Here is a 16,547-nt window from a genome sequence, read left to right on the forward strand (position 1 = left end):
GGTCACCACCTGGTTATTTACTGCATACATTGTCATCTTACATGTTTAAGTTGAGCTATTGAATTGACTATCATGCTTGAGCGAAGCCACACCTAAATGTACAACATTGAATTAGACATTAAAGTTGAATTAAGAAGACGATTCAAAATATTGAGATATTTATATTAATAGCAACCTTACAACCCACCAAACACTAAGAGGTGATTCAACCCCCCATTTTCTTTTTTCAAAATAGTGAATTTGAACGATTTATCCCTACTCATTTTCCTCGAGTTCGCTCCTGCAATGCCTACCGAGACGGGTGTTCTTTGACTGTGACGTCACCGGGGGTATCGTAGTAAACAAGGAAGTGCTGTTTTGTGTACTATGCACGTACGCCTTCATATTTACTTTTGTGTCAAAACTTCATTTTATCGCTATTGATTTTATGTGAACGATGTTGAAAGGAAGTAATAATTATCATAAGACATATTGTCAATAATATGACCCTACATTGTTAAAACTGTTCTTCTTTGTAGCAATTTTAGACGATTTTAATGCCTTGTTTTCGTTCCGGACTGTGTCCGTGGCGAAACAATTGAATAAACTGCAGTTGAAGTTGTATTTCGAGCCGGAGAACTTGCAAAAAGGAAATGATTAAAATTATATTTATGGCCATACTATTATTCCAAATATGTAAATTCCCTCATTCCCTCATAATGATACAATAGACCCTAAAGGAATAATTTCAAGACGAATAATATGAAATTTGACCAAGATCTTCTCACCAGTCGATAACGTAGCAGACGTGTTATCATGATATATTTATCCGCGTGTGACGCGGCTCTTGCAAAAAACAGTTGGTTGCGGAATTGCTTTGTGCCGACCGGCCACCCGCTCCGGCGCAGCTAGCTGTCGAGCTGCCGGACCGCATACCTTTCATGCTGTCTTGAACTCACTTGCGAATTGCATTTGTATGTTTGACGGTGACCTCTAGCGTAATTAAATATACATGTAGAAAACAACTCGGGAGGCCGAGAAGAATAGTAAGTTGATTCAAGATTGTTCTGTGGAATGAGCCATGAGTGGAAATGATCCACAGGATATAAAAATGGAGTCAAAGACAAAAGGAAAGAAGAAAAAGACGTCAGGGGATTGCTGCATGGTCATGAACTGCGGTTCGACCATAGAGATATATATGGGGATGGTCTGGGGGTCGACATACCAGAACACTTCCCCACTACAGTGCAGTACACTCAATGCCTGGGTGTACTTGAGTGTATTGTATATAGGCATGCAGCGCGCGCAGAGCTGAGCTAGCCGCCGGAATTACTTTCCAGCTACTCACTTGATGGAACATCGTGATAAAATAAATGAGAAATAGTGAAAATATCATTCAATAACTCACTGTTTTCAATCTTTCATCATGATTTAAGAGTTCATGATAGTTATTCATACTGTTCTTTATACAGGTAAAGTAAAGATTTGTACATATGATTCCTATTTGTTTGATTTGAGTTGCTTTGACAAAAAATTGTAAAATCATCTTTCACTCTCTGCATAGCATTTCTGTATTACACCCAGGCACCTCTTACACTAAATTCCCTCCGGTGACGTCACACTCAGAGTGATTTTTCTGTACACTCGTCTCTCGGGCTCTGACAGGTGGCTAATTTCATAGACTTTCAAAGCAAAATATCGAGAAGGCAGAAGATTTTTGTGACATGCTATTTGTTTGAACAACTGATATATACTTTATATTATGTGTGGAAACCATATTTATGGAAACTCACCCCCTTCTTAATTCAACTTTAAACGGGACTCAGAGAGTCAAGACTTAATTTCACTATCTCGGTGTCTACATTGAGTCTTATGTTATTTCAACAACATTACACCCTCATCCACTATTATGACTGGAGAACCCAATCTACTATTATGACTAGCGACACTCAACTACCATTTTGACTGGCGAACCTCTTCTATTATTATGACTGGCGACCCTCATCCTCTATTAAGACTGGCTAACCACTTTTTCTATTATGACTGGCGAACCTCCTCAGTAATTATGACTTGCAACCCCTTTCTGCTATTGTGACTGGCGATCCTCATCCACTTTTTATGACCGGCGAACCCCATCTTCTATTATAACTGCCGAACCTCATCCATAATTATTACTTGCAAACCCTTTCTACTATTATGACTGGCGACCCTTATCCACTATTATGACTGGCGAACCCATTCTACTATTATGACTAGCGACCCTCAACTACCATTATGACTGGCGAACCTCTTCTATTACGATGACTGGCGACCCTCATCTTCTATTAAGACTAGTTAACCGCTTCTTCTATTATGACTGGCGAACCTCATCATTAATTATGACTTGCGAACCCTTTCTACTATTGTGACTTGCGACCCTCATCAATTATAATGACTGGCGAACCCAATCTACTATTATGAATAGCGACCCTCATCCACTATTATGACTGGCGAACCCCTTCTACTATTATGACTGGCGACCCTCATCCACTTTTATGACTGGCGAACCCCTTCTACTATTATGACTGGCGACCCTCATCCACTATTATGACTGGCGAACCCATTCTACTATTATGCCTAGCGACCCTCAGCTACCATTATGACTTGCGAACCTTTTCTATCGTTATGACTGGCGACCATCATCCTCTATTAAGACTGGCTAACCCCTTCTTATATTATGACCGGCGAACCTCATCCATATTTATTACTTGCTAACCCTTTCTACTAAACCCCTCAAAAAAGTTTGGCAACTCAGTTTTGGGGGATGACATTTTTTTTGTTAATGAAGTATAGAAGATGAAACTTGTATCATTAGAAAGCTGAATTATTTCTCTTTAGAATGACATGCCATTCGCTGTGATTATGTAATCATGGAATATGCAGTCACCCTGAACATTGAGAAAAGTCAGAAGTGAAATGTTGCAAAATGCAATGATTTCTAACAAGTGTCTCCATTTCTATAGAATTTCCACCATGCAGGTGACAGTGAATGCACTCGGTCCATCCTCGAAACAATAGGAAATTCGTTATTGGAAACGACGCATTTTGCAACATTTCATTTCTAACATTGCTGCGCATTATCATGTCTGTGTATTCCATGATAACCTTAGCATTACAAATGACACATGATTGTAAAGAAGAATAATCATGCTTTCTAATGATATCACTTTTACACATGATGATTGCACATTAAGAAATTTATTAGCACTCAAACGTGCAGTTTGTGTTGCAGAACTCAAACATGACATGGCAACGAATTTTGCAACATTTCATTTTTTACATTGCTGCATATTGATCATGTCTGTGTATATCATGATAACACTAGCATCACAAATGACACATGATCGTAAAGAGGAATATTTATACTTCCCAATGATACCACTTTTCTATATGATGATGGCACACTAAGAAATTTATTAGCACTCAAACTTGAGTTGAGGAACTTTTTTGATGGGTTTATGTCTAAATTTATTATTTTTTATAATGATAACGATGATGATGATGACGATTTCCATCTTTATTATCACAATCTTCAGAATAATAATAATTTAAAAATAATTACCTTTTTCTCGCTTCATCAAGAAGGCCTACATGATCCGTTGCTAAGAAGATTTTCCTTTCAACTTTACCTCCCTTCTTTTTTTCGTATTCCTCGTAGAATTTGTCAGCGTATACCATGTACTCATCAATATCATGGAATTTGGCTTCCCTTATAAGTTTATCCGTCCGTCGTATGTGGATGCTGTCATTAGTTTTTTGTAAGATGTGAAAGCAAAGATAGAAAAAAAGCTTATGAACGCTTTGGGTTTATTTTCGTAGTCACATTCATAGAAACACGTAGGGCCACTACTACTACTATCTTTCTCTTAAAGGTAGTAGTAGTAGCAAACAATTATTTCACGAGAATGTCTTTAAACAAAGGTTTTTCGTCAGAATATGATCATTTATCTAGATCGGCCATATTAATGTAAACGTATCTTTGTAAAATCATGGAATATTAGTTGAAAATCGACAATAATGATGATCACTATCACAGCAAACCATATGTGGAACAATGTATTGTGCGTAACCGGGCCCTGTCGGGGTAGGGTTCTGCCTTCTCGCAGTCTCCAGAACCCGGTCCACGCTTCTCCTCACTTTTATATATCTTTTGGGGTGGATTCGCTCACAAAAGCATAATGTGCAACGTGGTAAACTCTGTCGCTCCTCCGAAATACACCAGATCACCCGCTCACTCACCCTCAATCATGCAAATGAAGCAACTTAGGAGATATTCAGTATACAGTTCAACTTGATTTATTCGGAGCTTACATCTTACAACCGCACGCCACCGCAGCTCCCAGCGAACTGACGTACTTTTCCAATAAATGCAAAGCATATTACAGCTGAAATATCGCCCTCTACGATTAAACTATGAAATACATCTTAAAGGTGTAACTAATTATGCTACAGTATTGATATTGCTTCGAAATATATCCGACATTTGATGGATTTCTCTACTTATTCTTCTAATTTTTCAGCAATTAATAATTTTCGTCCGGAGCTATTTGGCACTTATTTAAAGGCATAGTGTATGATTGGTAGATCTCAGACAAGGGCAATAAATCAATTTTGAAATTATTATATTCATTAAATAACAATATTATTGCTCTGTTTTAACACGGAAAAGAAACTTGCATAACTTTTCTATTTTCACGATATTTTGGAGTGAAACATATATCATTATTATTTTTTTATTTATTTATTAAAACAAGTGCACACCTAGTTACCAATAATGCATATAGCATTTCCATTTATTTGAAAGCAGGATAAAAGAGCATTGTAGATGAAATGCCTTGCTCACGGATATAGGTGCCGCAGCCGGGGATCGAACTCCAGACTTACCATGTATAGCCAGGCGCCCTAGACCACTTGGCCACGGGGCCTTGTTGCACCCACAAATGTAATAACGCCCACAAATGTAATAACGCCCACAAATGTAATAACACTTTACCCACAAATGTAATAACGCCCACAAATGTAATAACACTTTACCCACAAATGTAATAATTTCACCCACAAATGTAATAATGCACTTTACCCACAAATGTAATAATTTCACCCACAAATGTAATAATGACTTTACCCACAAATGTAATAAATTTGAAGGGATTTTTGGCAAATCCGTTCTGAACTAAAATCGTATAGTAATGCGTTCATATAGCACAAAAGTGCAAAGTCTCTTTTCCTGACCCGGTTAATTAACAAATTATAATATAAATCCAAAGTCTTTATTCCAGACCCGGTTGTTTCAAAAATTATAATATAAATCCAAAGTCTTTATTCCAGACCCGGTTGTTTCAAAAATAATAATATGAGCCCAAAGTCTTTATTCCAGACCCGGTTGTTTCAAAAATTATAATATAAGTACAAAGTCTTTATTCCAGACCCGGTTGTTTCAAAAATGATAATGTAAGTCCAAAGTCTTTTCTCCAGACCCGGTTATCTAAAAATTATAATATAAATCCAAAGTCTTTTTCCAGACCCGGTTGTTTCAAAAATAATAATATAAGTCCAAAGTCTTTATTCCAGACCCGATTGTTTAAAAATGATAATATAAGTCCAAAGTCTTTTCTCCAGACCCGGTTGTGTCAAAAATTATAATGTAAGTCCAAGTCTTTTCTCCAGACCCGGTTATCTAAAAATTATAATATAAATCCAAAGTCTTTTTCCAGACCCGGTTGTTTCAAAAATAATAATGCAAGTCCAAAGTCTTTATTCCAGACCCGATTGTTTAAAAAATGATAATATCAGTCCAAAGTCTTTTCTCCAGACCCGGTTGTGTCAAAAATTATAATATAAATCCAAAGTCTTTTTCCAGACCCGGTTGTTTCAAAAATAATAATATGAGCCCAAAGTCTTTATTCCAGACCCGGTTGTTTCAAAAATTATAATATAAGTACAAAGTCTTTATTCCAGACCCGGTTGTTTAAAGAATAATCATATGAGCCTAAAGTCTTTATTCATGACCCGATTGTTTCAAAAATGATAATATAAGTCCAAAGTCTTTTTCCAGACCCGGTTGTTTCAAAAATAATAATATAAGTCCAAAGTCTTTATTCCAGACCCGATTGTTTAAAAAATGATAATATAAGTCCAAAGTCTTTTCTCCAGACCCGGTTGTGTCAAAAATTATAATATAAATCCAAAGTCTTTTTCCAGACCCGGTTGTTTCAAAAAATAATAATATGAGCCCAAAGTCTTTATTCCAGACCCGGTTGTTTCAAAAATTATAATATAAGTACAAAGTCTTTATTCCAGACCCGGTTGTTTAAAGAATAATCATATGAGCCTAAAGTCTTTATTCATGACCCGATTGTTTCAAAAATGATAATATAGATCCTAAGTCTTTTTCCAGACCCGGTTGTTTAAAAAAAATATATGTACAAAGTCTTTATTCCAGACCCGGTTGTTTAAAAAATAATCATATGAGCCTAAAGTCTTTTCTCCAGACCCGGTTGTTTCAAAAATTATAATTTAAATCCAAAGTCTTTTTCCAGACCCGGTTGTTTCAAAAATTATAATATAAATCCAAAGTCTTTATTCCAAACCCGGTTGTTTCAAAAATAATAATATGAGCCCAAAGTCTTTATTCCAGACCCGGTTGTTTCAAAAATTGTAATATAAGTACAAAGTCTTTATTCCAGACCCGGTTGTTTAAAAAATAATCATATGAGCCTAAAGTCTTTATTCCAGACCCGATTGTTTAAAAATGGTAATATAAGTCCAAAGTCTTTTCACCAGACCCGGTTGTTTCAAAAATTATAATATAAATCCAAAGTCTTTTTCAGACTCTGTTGTTTCAAAAATTATAATATAAATCCAAAGTCTTTATTCCAGACCTGGTTGTTTAAAAAATAATAATATAACTCCAAAGTCTTTATTCCAGACCCGATTGTTTCAAATATTATGATATAAGTCCAAACTAAGATACGATAATGATGTTCCGGTGGAATAAAAATGAGAATTGAGCCTAGTCTTCTCTCCAGACCCAGTTAATTAAAACTGGTGGAATCAAAGTCTTTGTTGTTGTTTTAAATTATACTGAACGTATTGTGAATATACGCGCTATGAGTAAATTGAGAATCAAGCATAGTCTTTTCTCCAGACCCGGTTATTTAAAACTAAAAACTAAAACCCTATAGTAATGCCTTCATATAGCACAAAAGTCCAAAGTCTTTTTCCAGACGCAGTAGTTTCAAAAATTATAATGTAAGTCCAAAGTCTTTTTTCCAGACCAAGTTATTTCAAAAATTATAATATAAGTCCAAACTAAGATACCATAATTATATTCCAGTGGAAAAAAGAAAATCGAGCATAGCCTTTCTCCAAACCCTGTTATTCAAAAATTGTAATTAACAATACAACAACAAAAACCGTATAAAGACCCCATAATCTTATTAATGCTGGATAACATGGACATATAGCGTAGTCTTTCAGCCAGACCTAGTCATTTATTTTTTTCAAAATAAGGCTAAGAGTAAAAATAAAAATAACTCCAAATCTAATACCAAGCAATCCTTGAACCTAAGAACATGTTTTTAAAAAGAGGTTTAGAATGTTGTCTTTATTCCAGACCTAATCATTACAAAAATTACGAAAAAAAAAATCTTCTAACATAATACCCTATTTTATTCTCTGGGAATAACATGAGTTGTAAAACGTACTCTTTCCTCCAGACCAGGTTATCTAAGAAATGAATTAAAAAAGAAAAACATATCTAAAACCAGTTTTCAAAAGTTACACCCAGTAAAAAAATATGTCTGTACCCCACACCCAGATTCTTTTGTATAATAATACTAAGACCCCTACAAAACATTGTAATTATGAATTTGCAAAGAAAACGTCCATTTTCCAAACTTGGTTATTATTTAAAAATAAAATTGTCTAAAACAAATACCCAATAATCTTAACTACTGTGGAATAACATGGAGATCGATTATAGACTTTCCTCCAGACACAATTATTTCAAGAATAAAAAACAATAAAACCCAACCCCCAACAACGAATCTAAGAACCAACAATCCTCCAAATTAAGACCAAGTACAAAAGCACATGTTTAGAGCGTTGTCTCTATTCCAGACCCAGTCATTTAGAAATTAATTAAAACAATCTTAAAAACATAAGACTTTGTCATATTCTTATTCCTGTTGAATAACATTATTATTATGCTTAGACCTTCGTCTAGACCCAGCTATTTATAAGATAAACAAATATTGAAAAAAAATCAAAGCTAAGACCAATCTTTAAAATTAAACCCAGTTAAAATGCTTGGGTTTAGAGAGTTGTCTTTACCCCACATCCAGTTCTCTTAAAATACAAATTAAGCAAAAGATTAATCTAAAAACTTAGACACCAGCATCTCCCAAACTATAAAAACCTGTGATAAGGCATACCACAAAAACGTCAAATTAATAAAAGGCGTAAATATTCAGATCTGAATGGTACGCGCCTTAAAAACCCAAAATAACAACAACAACGTTATTCTACATCAATGATATTGTGGCGTCTTTGTTAATATTGTTTGTCTGTTTTTATCGTTTCTAATAATTTCCTATTTTGAAATAACTGCATGGGTCTAGAGCAAAGACTACACCATATTTAAAGACTGGGCGTTGTGGCGTGCGCCTGTAATCCAAGCTATGTGGGGAAGTTACAAATTGATGCAGAGGTTCGAGGTTCGAGCCCTGGTCACGTCTTTCGGATGGTGACGTTAAAGGTCGGTCCCAGGCGTAAATAATCATATCTGATTGAGACACGTCTGACAAAACTCAAACACACACACACACACACTCGTTTGCCCCCTGGAAAGATTAAAACTCAAGATGTTGATGGACCTGAATCCACCGACGGGACAGCCTAACTCCGTAACTCTGGTACGGGTGTGGGAGGGGGCTCTTCTTTCTTTGCCTCTCTCTCTTTCAGTCATTTCAAATCAGTTTTTTCCCTATCTTATCACTTCTTGATCACATAAATCCTCTCTCTCTCTCTCTCTTTGCTTAACGGGTCAATATAACCCCAGAAAATATATCTTAGGCCACTGAGATTATTGGAATTGTAACTAATAAAAAAATGCTGAATATATTACAAATGGTGCTTGGTACACTGAAAATTTAAAGTACCGAAGAACTTGTTAAAACGTTCTCCCCTCTTGTTAGAATGATTTTCTTTTATATAATATCTCATAGATCGTCGATCAACAACCTTATCGTTTACGGGAAGTAATCCCCATATTGTGTGCTGATATCTTATTCCTCAGTTTTTTTGTTTTATATGTATTTAAACGTTTTGTTTTTTTCATAAAAAAGGAATGAATATACAAGAAATAATAATAATAAACAAGTGGAATGCCTCTGACCGTCTCACCTGCATCAAGCGATTCAACATAGCAGCAGTGCTGACTTTGAAAACTACTATAACTCGCACAAGATGTTAAGTGATACTTGGTTACTCTTATTTCCACGTTTTATGAACTAGACCAATACACTTACAGGATGGTAATTCAACAAATACCCCCAATGTGGCCAAAGTTCATTGACCTAAATGACCTTTAACCTTGATCATGTGACCTGAAACTTGCACAGGATGTTCAGTGATACTTGATTACTATTATGTCCAAGTTTCATAAATCAGATCCAAAAACTTTTAAAGTTTTGATTGTAATTCAACAGATACCCCCAAATCGGCCAAAGTTCATTGACCCTAAGTGACCTTTGACCTTGGTCATGTGACGTGAAACTCATGCAGGATGTTTGGTGATACTTGATTAACCTTATGACCAAGTTTAATGAACTAGGTCCATATATTTTCTAAGTTATGATGACATTTCAAAAACTTAACCTCAGGTTAAGATTTTGATGTTGATTCCCCCAACATGGTCTAAGTTCATTGACCCTAAATGACCTTTGACCTTGGTCATGTGACATGAAACTCTAATAGGATGTTCAGTAATACTTGATTAACCTTATGGCCAAGTTTCATGAACTAGGTCCATATACTTTCTAAGTTATGATGTCATTTCAAAAACTTAACCTTAGGTTAAGATTTGACGCCGCCGCCGCCGTCGCCAAAGCGGCGCCTATAGTCTCACTCTGCAATGCAGGTGAGACAAAAAGAAGTAATAAAAATAATACTAAATAAGATTGTTACCCTACTTCTCATACAGGGGGTGGCAAAAATAGTCAATCATGACTTATTGCCAAATAAAAACATGGAATGGAATGGTTATCCCCTCTTGTTAGAATGTTTTTCTTTTATATAATATAACATAGATCGTCAATCAACAACTTCGTTTTCGGGAAGTAATCCCCCTATTGTTTACTGATATCTTATTTCTCAGGTTTTTTCATATGTATTTTAATGTTTTGTTATTTAGGTTTTTTCATAGAAAAAAGGAAGGAATGTACAAGAAATTATTTTTTTTTAAAGGACAAGTCCACTGCAACAAAAACTTGATTTGAATAAAAAGAGAAAAATTCAACAAGCATAACACTGAAAATTTCATCAAAATCGGATGTAAAATAAGAAAGTTATGGCATTTTATTGTTTCGCTTCATTTCACAAAACAGTTATATGCACATCTCGGTCGGTATGCAAATGATGACATCACTCACTCACTATTTTTTTTTTGTATTTTCTTAAATGAAATATGAAATATTTTTATTTTCTCGTCATTGTCATGTGAAATGAAGTTTCATTCCTCCCTGCAACACGTGGAAATTTATTATTTTAACATTTTGTGCTTTAGGCAAGGAGGTCCTAATCGTCAAATTCGTAAAAATTGAAATAATGTATAATTCAAACAATGAAAACCAAAAGAAATAGTGAGTGAGTGACATCATCGACTCTCTCATTTGGATGTAACTGGCTCGTTCATATAACTATTTTGTTAAAAATAAGCAAAACTTTGAAATGTCATAACTTTCTTATATTACATCCGATTTTGATGAAATTTTCAGCATTGTGCTTGTCTGATTTTTCTCTATTGATTCAAATCAACATTTTTCTGAAGAGGACTTGACCTTTAATGGTTGCAGGGTCTTTGTTTTGTTGTTGTTGTGTTTTTAATGACTTTTATAACTGGGTCTGACAGAAAGACTACGCTACATTTCCATGTTATTCAACATAAATAGGATCGTGGGTCTTTGTTTTTTTATAATTATTATAATTTTTGAAATAAATGGGTCTGGAAAAAAGACTTTGGACTTATATTATAATTTTTTAATTAACCGGGTCTGGAAAAAAGATTTCGCATTTTTGTGCTATATAAACACATTACTATAAAGTTTCAGCTTTTAGTTACCGGGTCTGGAGCAAAGACTATGCTTGATTTTCAATTTACCATTAGCGTCTGGAGAAAAGACTAAGCTCGATTCTCATTTTTATTGCACTGGAATATCATTAATGTATCTCATTTGGGACTAAAATTATAATTTTTGAAATAACCGGGTCTGGAAAAAGACTTTGGACTTGCATTATTATTTTTTAAACAACCGGGTCTGGAATAAAGACTTTGGACTTATATTATCTTTTTTGAAACAATCGGGTCTGGAATAAAGACTTTTGGCTCATATGATTATTTTTTAAACAACCGGGTCTGGAATAAAGACTTTTGATTTATATTATAATTTTTGAAACAACAGGGTCTGGAAAAAGACTTTGGATTTATATTATAATTTTTGAAACAACCGGGTCTGGAGAAAAGACTTTGGACTTATATTATCATTTTTGAAAAAATCGGGTCTGGAATAAAGACTTTGGACTTATATTATTATTTTCTAAACAACCGGGTCTGGAATAAAGACTTTTGATTTATATTATAATTTTTTGAAACAACCGGGTCTGGAATAAAGACTTTGGGCTCATATTATTATTTTTGAAACAACCGGGTCTGGAATAAAGACTTTGGGCTCATATTATTATTTTCGATACAACCGCGTCTGGAATAAAGAATTTGGGCTCATATTATTATTTTTGAAACAACCGGGTCTGGAATAAAGACTTTGGATTTATATTATAATTTTTGAAACAACCGGGTCTGGAATAAAGACTTTTGATTTATATTATAATTTTTGAAACAACAGGGTCTGGAAAAAGACTTTTGATTTATATTATAATTTTTTAAACAACCGGGTCTGGAGAAAAGACTTTGGACTTATATTATCATTTTTGAAAAAATCGGGTCTGGAATAAAGACTTTTGGATCATATGAATATTTTTTAAACAACCGGGTCTGGATTAAAGACTTTGGATTTATACCATGATTTTTTTAATCAACCTGGTCTGGAAAAAAGATTTTGGATTCATATCATGATTTTTGAAACAACAGGGTCTGGAAAAAGACTTTGGACTTGCATTATTATTTTTTAAACAACCGGGTCTGGAATAAAGACTTTGGACTTATATTATCTTTTTTGAAACAATCGGGTCTGGAATAAAGACTTTTGGCTCATATGATTATTTTTTAAACAACCGGGTCTGGAATAAAGACTTTGGATTTATATTATAATTTTTGAAACAACAGGGTCTGGAAAAAGACTTTGGATTTATATTATAATTTTTGAAACAACCGGGTCTGGAGAAAAGACTTTGGACTTATATTATCATTTTTGAAAAAATCGGGTCTGGAATAAAGACTTTGGACTTATATTATTATTTTCTAAACAACCGGGTCTGGAATAAAGACTTTGGGCTCATATTATTATTTTTGAAACAACCGGGTCTGGAATAAAGACTTTGGGCTCATATTATTATTTTTGAAACAACCGGGTCTGGAATAAAGACTTTGGATTTATATTATAATTTTTGAAAAAACCGGGTTTGGAATAAAGACTTTGGACTTATTTATAATTTGTTAATTAACCGGGTCAGGAAATGAGACTTTGCACTTTGCATTACTATACGATTTCAGCTTAGGACGGATTTGCCAAAAATCCCTTCAAATTTATTACATTTGTGGGTAAAGTCATTATTACATTTGTGGGCGATCAAAAATTATTACATTTGTGGGTAAAGTGCATTATTACATTTGTGGGTGAAATTATTACATTTGTGGGTAAAGTGTTATTACATTTGTGGGCGTTATTACATTTGTGGGTAAAGTGTTATTACATTTGTGGGCGTTATTACATTTGTGGGCGATTATTACATTTGTGGGTGTAACACACCTCCATCATTATCATCTCGGTTAACCGAGACAGGCGCCCTCTCTAGTTAGAAAATGAATTGATATTAGAACACCGCTCGAATCGTGCATATTTATTACATCATGCATCTTGATGAAATACGTCATGGTGCATGCGCAGTATCAACAGATCCCCGCATCAACAGAGCTGCAGTCCAGCGTGCAGCAAACATCGAGCGGTGCGTGCAAGCTCCATGAGCCGATGCTAGCCGGCTGACGATATGCTTGTCTAGTTTCAGACATAATCCACTATTAGCGATAGAACACACACACACAGGACAAGAAAATTACATGGAGCTATGATCGTACGTGAATAAGGATTCAGACACGTTGATTACCGGACGTGAATGACGAAACAAATAATTGCCCAATACTGCTTACTTTCAGAATCTTATGTCATTTATCTGAAAGTACTCCAGGACTAAAAGAGATACGAGAATCCCAGATAAGGGCAAGGGCCGAGTTAGATATTTTATTCATGTATGATTGTAGCTCTTTTATGCACCTTTTCCCTCTATAATATAGCTTGTCGTGCTGGGAACTGGGAGCGACAGCGCAGCTTACTAGACTCCTTTGCCGAGGTGGGGGGGGGGGGGGGTGGAGAAGAAAGAAAGAAGTGGATTGCTAAAAGAGAATCTGGAGAGCGATCATAAAGGGATCTGAACACAACATACCCTAATTTATTTTGGTGTTTTTGGGCGATTCAACTCTAGAACTTCAAAAATATCATAAACTTCAACATACTTTCAATTAGTCTAAAGTAGTGTAATATTTTACTATGATACCTAAATTTTACGAAAATTATGAGTTTTAACCAAAAGTGATTTTTTTTTTTGGGGGGGGGCAATGGAATTTTTAATTTTCGATAATTTTGCTATTTCAATAGTCAACTACAATTCTGCCTGCAACGATTATTTGCAAAATATGAGAAGATTGAAAATATAGCAGGCCATGGAATAATGTATCATTGACGCATGGTTCCAAATGATAGCTACATTACTTTCATGATCCATAATACGGGCAACCCTGATTTTTCCGAACCTATTTTTAGCAATGTCCCGTGCGTACGACACATGAAAATTCAAAAGTTTTTGCTAAAATTTTATTTTTGATGATGCCATTTCACAACATCAGTTTTTCTGTCTTTGGCCCATGATGGGTGCTCGTTTTTTCCCCTAAGGATCTAATTGCTGCCTTTCATTGTGTAAGACATGAAGATTAATGAAGAAATGAAAATAAAGTTGATGTGACCAGGACACGCAGTATTGAGATGAAATTAGGCGCAATGCAACTGAATGCAACGCAACTTGACTACTCATCGTTTGTTTAGATAGAACTTGCGAGGTCAAAATGTGAGCTGAGAACCCAGCTGGACGGTTTTGTTGACGCTAAGTGTGTAGTCTACATCGTATAGACCGTGATGGTGTGAATGTGACCAACGCATCAAGTTGCAAAGTTCGAATAAAGTATATTTTGGTCAAACTATTTAATACAAGCAGAGTAGAGGCGTCATGAGCAAAAAAAAAAGAGGGGGGGGGCATGAAGTCAGGGACAAGATTTCTTGGAAAACTCTTATTTTTGCAGCCACACAAGAAAGCTTGCATCGAGATATGGAAAAATGAGAAGTTAAGGACTGCAAGGCGCTATGGTCTTTTGTAGAACCGCTCTATGCAGAGGGGTGATTTTCACGGCCGACTCCCGGGACCAACCAGCATGCGAAAGTTTTACAACTGGACTTTGAGAGAACTTTACAAGACACGCCGTGGGACAAAGTGCAAAACGTATGTGAAAGAAGACTAAACAAACTTTGAGAAGCAAGCGGACAAGGGCATTGTGCATGTACTAGTAATTTACGTCTGCTTTGAAATGTGTACATTTCCAGAGAACATACTGTCATACGACCAGTCCGAGTTTTTATGCAGTATGAGGAGGGTGGGGTAGCCAATAATCATGGACGGTCCAATAGGTCGATGATGGACCTATTATGTCCATGCTATAATTATGAACCTACTGCAGTAGGTCCATGCTATGATCAAACCATCAGCATGAACAGTGGATAGATGGATGACTGAAAGAATGGATGAAAAATCATATCTGAATGGATCATCCAATAGATGTATTATCCCAAGAATGAATGGTCAAAGACAAATGGATACCAATGATGCAGTAATAGATAGGGGCGCCCCATGGGAGATCAACTGTTTCTACACCTTAATATACTATAAACAAGTAAAATAATTGATGAAAAGATGAACTTTTATTGCAACAAATGAGAGGAAGAAATGCCTCCGGGAAAGGCCTACACATGCAGTGTATGCACGAGCAGTTCAACTGTTGAAAAAAATGTGATTGACTGCGACACGAGCAGGACAAATATATTACTTGCATCTTGATTGGCATAGCATTTTAGACTTATTCCCCTTTAGCAATGGAAGTGGAACTCCCATTTCCCTGCTATAACTATAGGAAAAACGAATGATAACTGTTTTCATATATATAGACGAATAACTTGGAATAAAGAGATCCCGGTGTTTCAACATTTCCAAACTCTTGGGGAAAATAATATAATAATCATTTTTTATGATTGAAAAAAGGGGCCAAGTTCACACTGTCACAATTTTTTTGGGTGGCAGTGACGAAGAACAAGAAAAACATAAAAAAGTTCGGCCTATACAAAATGTAATTTTCCTACATTTATCCAATTTGACACCTACCGTAATTCCAAGGGGTGCTGCCTACATGGAAAATAATACACGTCGCACTCCCTTGTAAATTCTTGGTGGTGTTTTGCAACCGCACATCCAAGGGTCATATCGCAGAATAATTAATCGAATCAGATCAGTCGAGGCGATTGTATTGATAGTAGAAAGTGTTAGCCAACTATGTGTTGATATGGCTTTCGAAACCAAACAAGACCAAAATTTGTGTTTGATTTTTTTTAGGCAAGCCCCTTCTGGCGAGGTTTAATGGGTATATGCTTATTCTCATCAGGGACCCTATGTTCCGATGTACTCAATTTATGGTGATGTAGTGCACATAAATTATGCTGCCGATGAAAATATAATATTTTGCCTTTATGGGCGTTTTGCAATGGGAATAGTTCAGAATACTCACTGAGAGACACTTCGATCTACAAAAGTGAAGGCAAAGCGATCATTGGGCATGCAAGCAAACAAGTAATTATACTTTCGTGAATAGTCATATGGGATTAATATTGGAATAAAGAGAAAAAAAAACATTGAAAATGCGTACACAAGAAATACACACAACCCAAGCCAGGCTAGGAATCGTATACACATTGACAATA

The sequence above is a fragment of the Lytechinus variegatus genome, chromosome 4, assembly GCF_018143015.1.
Source record: "Lytechinus variegatus isolate NC3 chromosome 4, Lvar_3.0, whole genome shotgun sequence".
Taxonomy (NCBI): Eukaryota; Metazoa; Echinodermata; class Echinoidea; order Temnopleuroida; family Toxopneustidae; genus Lytechinus; species Lytechinus variegatus.